Here is a 6459-nt window from a genome sequence, read left to right as displayed (position 1 = left end):
TAAGCGCTTGGGATAATATAACACAATATAACAGACATATTCCCTGCCCACAACGAGCTTACAGTCTGATCCCTGCATCCTCAAACCACTATTAAATGTGGATCTTTTAATCAATCAATCAATGGCATATATTGTGTGCTTACTGGGTGTAGAGTAAGCTTTACCGTTGATGGTATACTACAGTTGATCGACGCATTCTCTGCCCACAAAGAGCTCACAGTCTACAGGGGGAGGCAGACATTCACAAATTACTGAAAGGGGAACGGGAGAGGATAAGGATGTACATAAGTGTTCCATGAGTGGGGCAAAAACAGATCCAAGTGCATGGCAGGACAGAAGAGAGGGCGAATAGGAGAAGTGAGAGCCTAGTCAGGAAAGGCCTCTTGGAGGTGGTGTGAATTCAGTAAGGCTTTAAAGGTGGGGAGAGTGGTGGTCTGTCAGATATGAAGGGGGGGGAGGGGGCGAGTTCCAGGCCAGAGGGAGGACATGGGCAAGGGGTCGGTGGTGAGACAGACAAAAATCGAGGTAGAACGAGTAGGTTGGCATTAAAAAGTGAAGGGTGCAGGCTGAGTGAGAGATTGGCGAGTTAAGGTGTGGTGGAAAGCCAGCTGAGTGCCTTAAAGCTGATGGTAAGGAGTTTCAGTTTGACGCAGAGGCGGGTGGGCAACCATTGGCGATTTCTGAGGAATGGGGAGATGGGGACAATCATTTTAGAAAAATGATCTGGACAGTAGAGCAAAATAGGAACTGGAAAGGGGAGAGCCAGGATTCGGGTGGGTGGGGGGTGGGGGTCAGCAACAAAACTGATGCAAAAGTCAAGGCGGGATCTGACAAGAGCTTAGCTCAGTCAATCATCAGTGAGGCGGCCATTTGTATGGAGAGGAAGGGACAGAGTCTAGAGATGTTGCAAATGTAGAACCTACAGAATTTCGTGACAATGGAAGAGACGAATCGAGGACAATGCCAGGTTTATAGGCATGTGAGACAGGGAGGATGGTGGTGCAGTCTACAGTGATGGGAAAGTGGAGAGGAAGCTGACGAGTTCTGTTTTAATAATAATGACATCATTTATTAAGCGCTTACTCTGTGCAAAGCACTGTTCTAAGCGCTGAGCTTGACTTGTGGTAGGACATCCAAGCAGAGACATCCTGAGGGCCACAGGAAATGTGAAACTGCAGAGGAGAGAAAGCGGGGGTAGAGAGGTAGTTGGGGGAATCATCTGCATAGAGATGGCAGCTGAAGCCAGGGAAGCGAATGAGTTCTCCAAGGGAGTGGGCATATGCAGAGAATAGAAGGGGACCCAGGACTGAGCCTTGAAGGACTCCCACAATTCTGGAGGGTGGGAGGCAGGGGAAGTGCCAGAAAATGAATTTGAGTTGAAGCAGTCAGTGAGACAGGAGGAGAACCATGAGGGGACAGTGGTAGTGAAGCCAAGGTTGGATCACGTTTCCAGAAGGGTCCCCAGTGTTGAAGGTACTTTGGAATCACTCCGAATGTTACCGTATTAACATAAAACCCACACATGTACCTGACCCAAGCTATGTAAAATAAAAAGCTTCCCGCGCAAGGGCCATATCTAATTATGAGGTTTATACAACCCCCAAACTATTGCTATTGTAGAAATTCACTAGTCACAACAGTGACTTTTGCTACCTCCTTTTAACAGGGTCATTTAGAGTACTGGAAATAGGAAAGGTAAATTAGGAATGATACCACCTCAATCGGGCCCCATCATGTCGGCGGAAGGGTCAGAAGCTGGAGTCGGAGCCAGAGCTGTGGGGGTTGCTCTGGCCGCCGTTGGAACTGTGGGCCATGACCGGCCCGAACTCTGCTCCTCTAGACACAGTACCCTACTTAATGCTTTTGTTTTGTTGTGTTTGTTTTCCCCTTTGTGGGTATTCACCCTTGTCTTAGGTTGTTTTGGTGATTCTACTGTTTCATTTCTCTGTAGGTATCAGTGGCCAGTACCCTTTTCCCCATTGTATATTTAGATTGTGAGCCCCTTGGGGGGCCATGGATCTAAGTTACTTCCCACCTCTGTACTCTTTCCCAGTGTTTAATATGGCGCTTTGCACTCGGTAAGTGCTTAATTCCATTACTACTATTACTACTATAGCTACAGCAACAAGAAATTAGGTTAACTAATTTACCCAAAGTAAGCACTCAAATCCCACGGATTGATTGATTCAAAGAGTAATCCTTGTCTGCTTTGATCTGGATACTTGGCAGGCAGAATTCTAGGCATAAGACACCAGGTATGTCCCTAAGGTAGTACAAAGGGATCAACTTCAGCAGAGTTGATGGCAAATGAACCACAGATTTAACAAGAGAGAATTTTTCCCAGCTTTTTCTAACTGCCTACTCCATCATAAACAAAGAAAAAAAGGAGTACATCATGATCTCCAAATCCCATCCTTTAGCCCTTCAATATATAAACAGATCACAGTATATATCCCAACAACATTCGAGAGTAAAGGCAACATGCAACCCTTTATCAACATCAAACATATTGCAACAAAAGTTGAAATAGGTTGAAATTTTCAAGACTTAAAGTAATGAATTCTTTTACCCCTCTTTAAAGGATTCTTAAAGTTACATCAAAATAACAACCTGAGGGAAAGATCACACAAGTATCACAGTTAGAGAAGCAGCAAATCGACTGATTATTATTCTCAGTCACTTAAGAATTCCTTAGACGAATGATTCGGCATGCCACAGCACAAATTTAGCTATTGCCTCGGTTCTAGGTTTTTGTATTTTTCCCCTCGACTTTTAACTTAATCACAAGCACACTAATGTCCCACGTTTTATCAACGGGAGTCATTTGGTATTCTTTTTAAATTCAAAATTCAAAATTAGGGATAGGGCAGATTCTTCCCTGGCTTTGTAAAGATAACAAGGAGAAATGGCTATTTTGAACTGTTTAAGAGTAGCCAAATTTGACCAGTTTCAGGATCAAAGGAATATTCGTTCAATCGCATTTATTGAGCACTTCATGTGTGCAGAGCACTGCACTATGCTATTGGGAGAGTACAATATAATAAACAGACATATTCCCTGCCCACAGTGAGCTTAGTCTAATAATTGACAATCTCGGAAGAATATCCCCAAAACTAAACATGGAAGTTTTCCCCATCTTATAGCTTTCTACAGAGCAGAAACTAGTCTGGTACCCTCATCAAACCTCCTAAGACTCTGAAATGGATTTATACAGTGATTCCTCTTGTCTAGCACTCAAGATGTAAACAGTTCTAAATCACAACTGTTGGTCAAATTTTCTCTTAGTAACAAAACAGATGGAAAATGGGGAAGACACTGGACCTCCGTTGAAACCCCGTAGCCCTTCCGTACATAGCAACTCATATAGTTTACTATGTGATCACTGACTCGTCTACCATAACCCCCTTTTCCTCCTTCTGCAAATTCTTTTAGTGGCCATCTCCCCAGACAGATAGTAAGCTCCTTGCGGGCAGGGCTCATCAATCAATCCATCGATCGAATTTACCGTGCAGAGCACTGCACTACGCACTCGGGTACCTACAATGTAACAAAGTTAGTAGACACGTTCCCTGCCCCCACAGCGAATTTACAGTCTAGAGGGGGAGGCAGACAAAAACATAAATAAATGACGGATCCGGGCATAAGTGCTAAAGGGGCTGAAGGAGGGGTGAATAAGGGCTGCAAAACCAAGTACACGAGCGACTCGGAAGAGGGGGAGAAGTAGGTGTGAGCCTAAGCCTACACTCCGGTCCCAGGATCTCAGGACATTCCTCTGTGAACAATATGCACTTAATCATATTTATTGAGTGCTTACTGTGTGCAGAGCACTGTACTAAGCGCTTAGGAAGTACAAGTTGGCAACATATAGAGACAGTCCCTACCCAACAGTGGGCTCACAGTCAATCGTATTTATTGAGCGCTTACTGTGTGCAGAGCCCTGAACTAAGCACTTGGGAAGTACAAGTTGGCAAGATATAGAGACAGTCCCTACCCAACAGTGGGCTCAGAGTCTAGAAGGGGGAGACAGAGAACAAAACCAAACATACTAACAAAATAAAATAAATAAAATAGATATGTACAAATAAGATAAATAGAGCAAGGAATATGTACAAACATATATACATATATATACAGGTGCTGTGGGGAAGGGAAGGAGGTAAGATGGGGGGGATGGAGAGGGGGACAGGAAGGAAGGGACTCAGTCTGGGAAGGCCTCCTGGAGAAGGTGAGCTCTCAGTAGGGCCTTGAAGGGAGAAAGAGAGCTAGCTTGGCGGATGGGCAGAGGGAGGGCATTCCAGGCCAGGGGGATGACGTGAGCTGGGGATCAATGGCGGGACAGGCGAGAACGAGACATGGTGAGGAGATCAGCGGCAGAGGAGCGGAGGGTGCGGGCTGGGCTGTAGAAGGAGAGAAGGGAGGTGAGGTAGGAGGGGGCGAGGTGATGGAGAGCCTTGAAGCCGAGGGTGAGGAGTTTCTGCCTGATGCGCAGATTGATTGATAGCCACTGGAGATTTTGAGGAGGGGAGTAACATGCTCAGAGCGTTTCTGGACAAAGACAATCCGGGCAGCAGCATGAAGTATGGATTGAAGTGGGGAGAGACATGAGGATGGGAGATCAGAGAGAAGGCTGATGCAGTAGTCCAGATGAGATAGGATGAGAGCTTGAACGAGCAGGTTAATGGTTTGGATGGAGAGGAAAGGGCGGATCTTGGCAATGTTGCAGAGCTGAGACCGGCAGGTTTTGGTGACAGCTTGGATGTGAGGGGTGAACGAGAGAGCAGAGTCGAGGATGACACCAAGGTTGCGGGCTTGTGAGATGGGAAGGATGGTAGTGCCATCAACAGAGATGGGAAAGTCAGGGAGAGGGCAGGGTTTGGGAGGGAAGACAAGGAGTTCAGTCTCGGACATGTTGAGTTTTAGGTGGCGGGCAGACATGCAGATGGAGATGTCCTGAAGGCGGGAGGAGATTCCAGCTTGGAGAGAGGGGGAGAGAGCAGGGGCAGAGATGTAGATCTGGGTGTCATCAGTGTAGAGATGATAGTTGAAGCCGTGGGAGCCAATGAGGTCACCAAGGGAGTGAGTGTAGATCAAGAATAGAAGGGGACCAAGCACTGAACCTTGGGGAACCCCCACAGTAAGGGGATGGGAGGGGGAGGGGGAGGAGGAGCCTCCAAAAGAGACTGAGAATGAACGACCGGAGAGATAAGAGGAGAACCAGGAGAGGACGGAGTCTGTGAAGCCCAGGTCAGATAGCGTGTTGAGGAGAAGGGGGTGGTCCACAGTGTCAAAGGCAGCTGAGAGGTCGAGGAGGATTAGGATAGAGTAGGAGCCGTTGGATTTGGCAAGCAGGAGGTCATTGGTGACCTTTGAGAGGGCAGGAATAGGTGAGGAACATTTAGGGGCAGGGCAAGCATCATCTGCTTGGTTATTAGTAACAGTTGATTAAATACTCTCCTAGAAGACATCCCTGTATTTAGCATTGGCAGTCGTCTCAGTGGCAAGGAAGGAGTAGGGAGCACTGGGGATTTAAGGCAGGATTTAAGTCTACCACAGAGGTTAAAGGCTATAGGAATGGGCATTAATGATGCACAGGAATCATTGTTGCTGGTTGCAGGGGACAACAGAGTTGAATTCACTCACCTGTTGAGAGGCATGAAGGGTCCTAGTGCCCACATTGCACCCAACAGCGCTCCAAGGCAAGAGAGCAGGAATGGAGAACATCTGATGCGGCTCCTGGGGGCTGAGAAGGAAAGGGGAGGAAAGGAAACAACTGTCAGCTGTGTGACTTTGGGCAAGTCACTTAACTTCTCTGTGCCTCAGTTGCCTCATCTGGAAAATGGGGATTAAGACTGTGAGCCCCCCGTGGGACAACCTGATCACCTTGTAACCTCCCCAGCGCTTAGAACAGTGCTTTGCACATAGTAAGTGCTTAATAAATGCCATCATAAAAACAATGCAGTTTCTCTAAAGCACACATTCCTCCACCACCCCAAATCAACTTATTCAAAAGCACATGAGGACAGCCACAGACACCCTGGCTTTGCCACACTTCCCTCCCCCTGGATCCCCACACATCCAGGCCAGGAAAGACCAAGACACAAACAACAAGAGATTTCCAGGGCAATTGCTGACCTAACAGGGATGTGGGAAAGCCTGCAGTGTCCAGGACTTTACCCGCTTTCTAGGGTCCCTACCAAGACTCAGGAGGCTACAACACTCCAGAGACAAACAGGGGTAGACAGGCAGACACATACACACCATTTTAGTCTTAACATGGACCTCCCTCTCCCTTGAGAACATCCCTTTACAGCTATGGAAAAGTCTTTTCTGTGAGAACTATACAGATGTGTACGGCATTTGCGATGCCAGAACTGCTCAGTATGCTCTATCCTGCCTTTGCACTGAGCCCCTCTCTACCTCTAGAGATCTCTCCCCATGTTGCCCCAGATATCAGACATG

This window comes from Tachyglossus aculeatus, chromosome X1 (genome assembly GCF_015852505.1).
Source record: "Tachyglossus aculeatus isolate mTacAcu1 chromosome X1, mTacAcu1.pri, whole genome shotgun sequence".
NCBI classification, from domain to species: domain Eukaryota; kingdom Metazoa; phylum Chordata; class Mammalia; order Monotremata; family Tachyglossidae; genus Tachyglossus; species Tachyglossus aculeatus.
Note: the sequence above shows the minus strand (reverse complement) of the source record.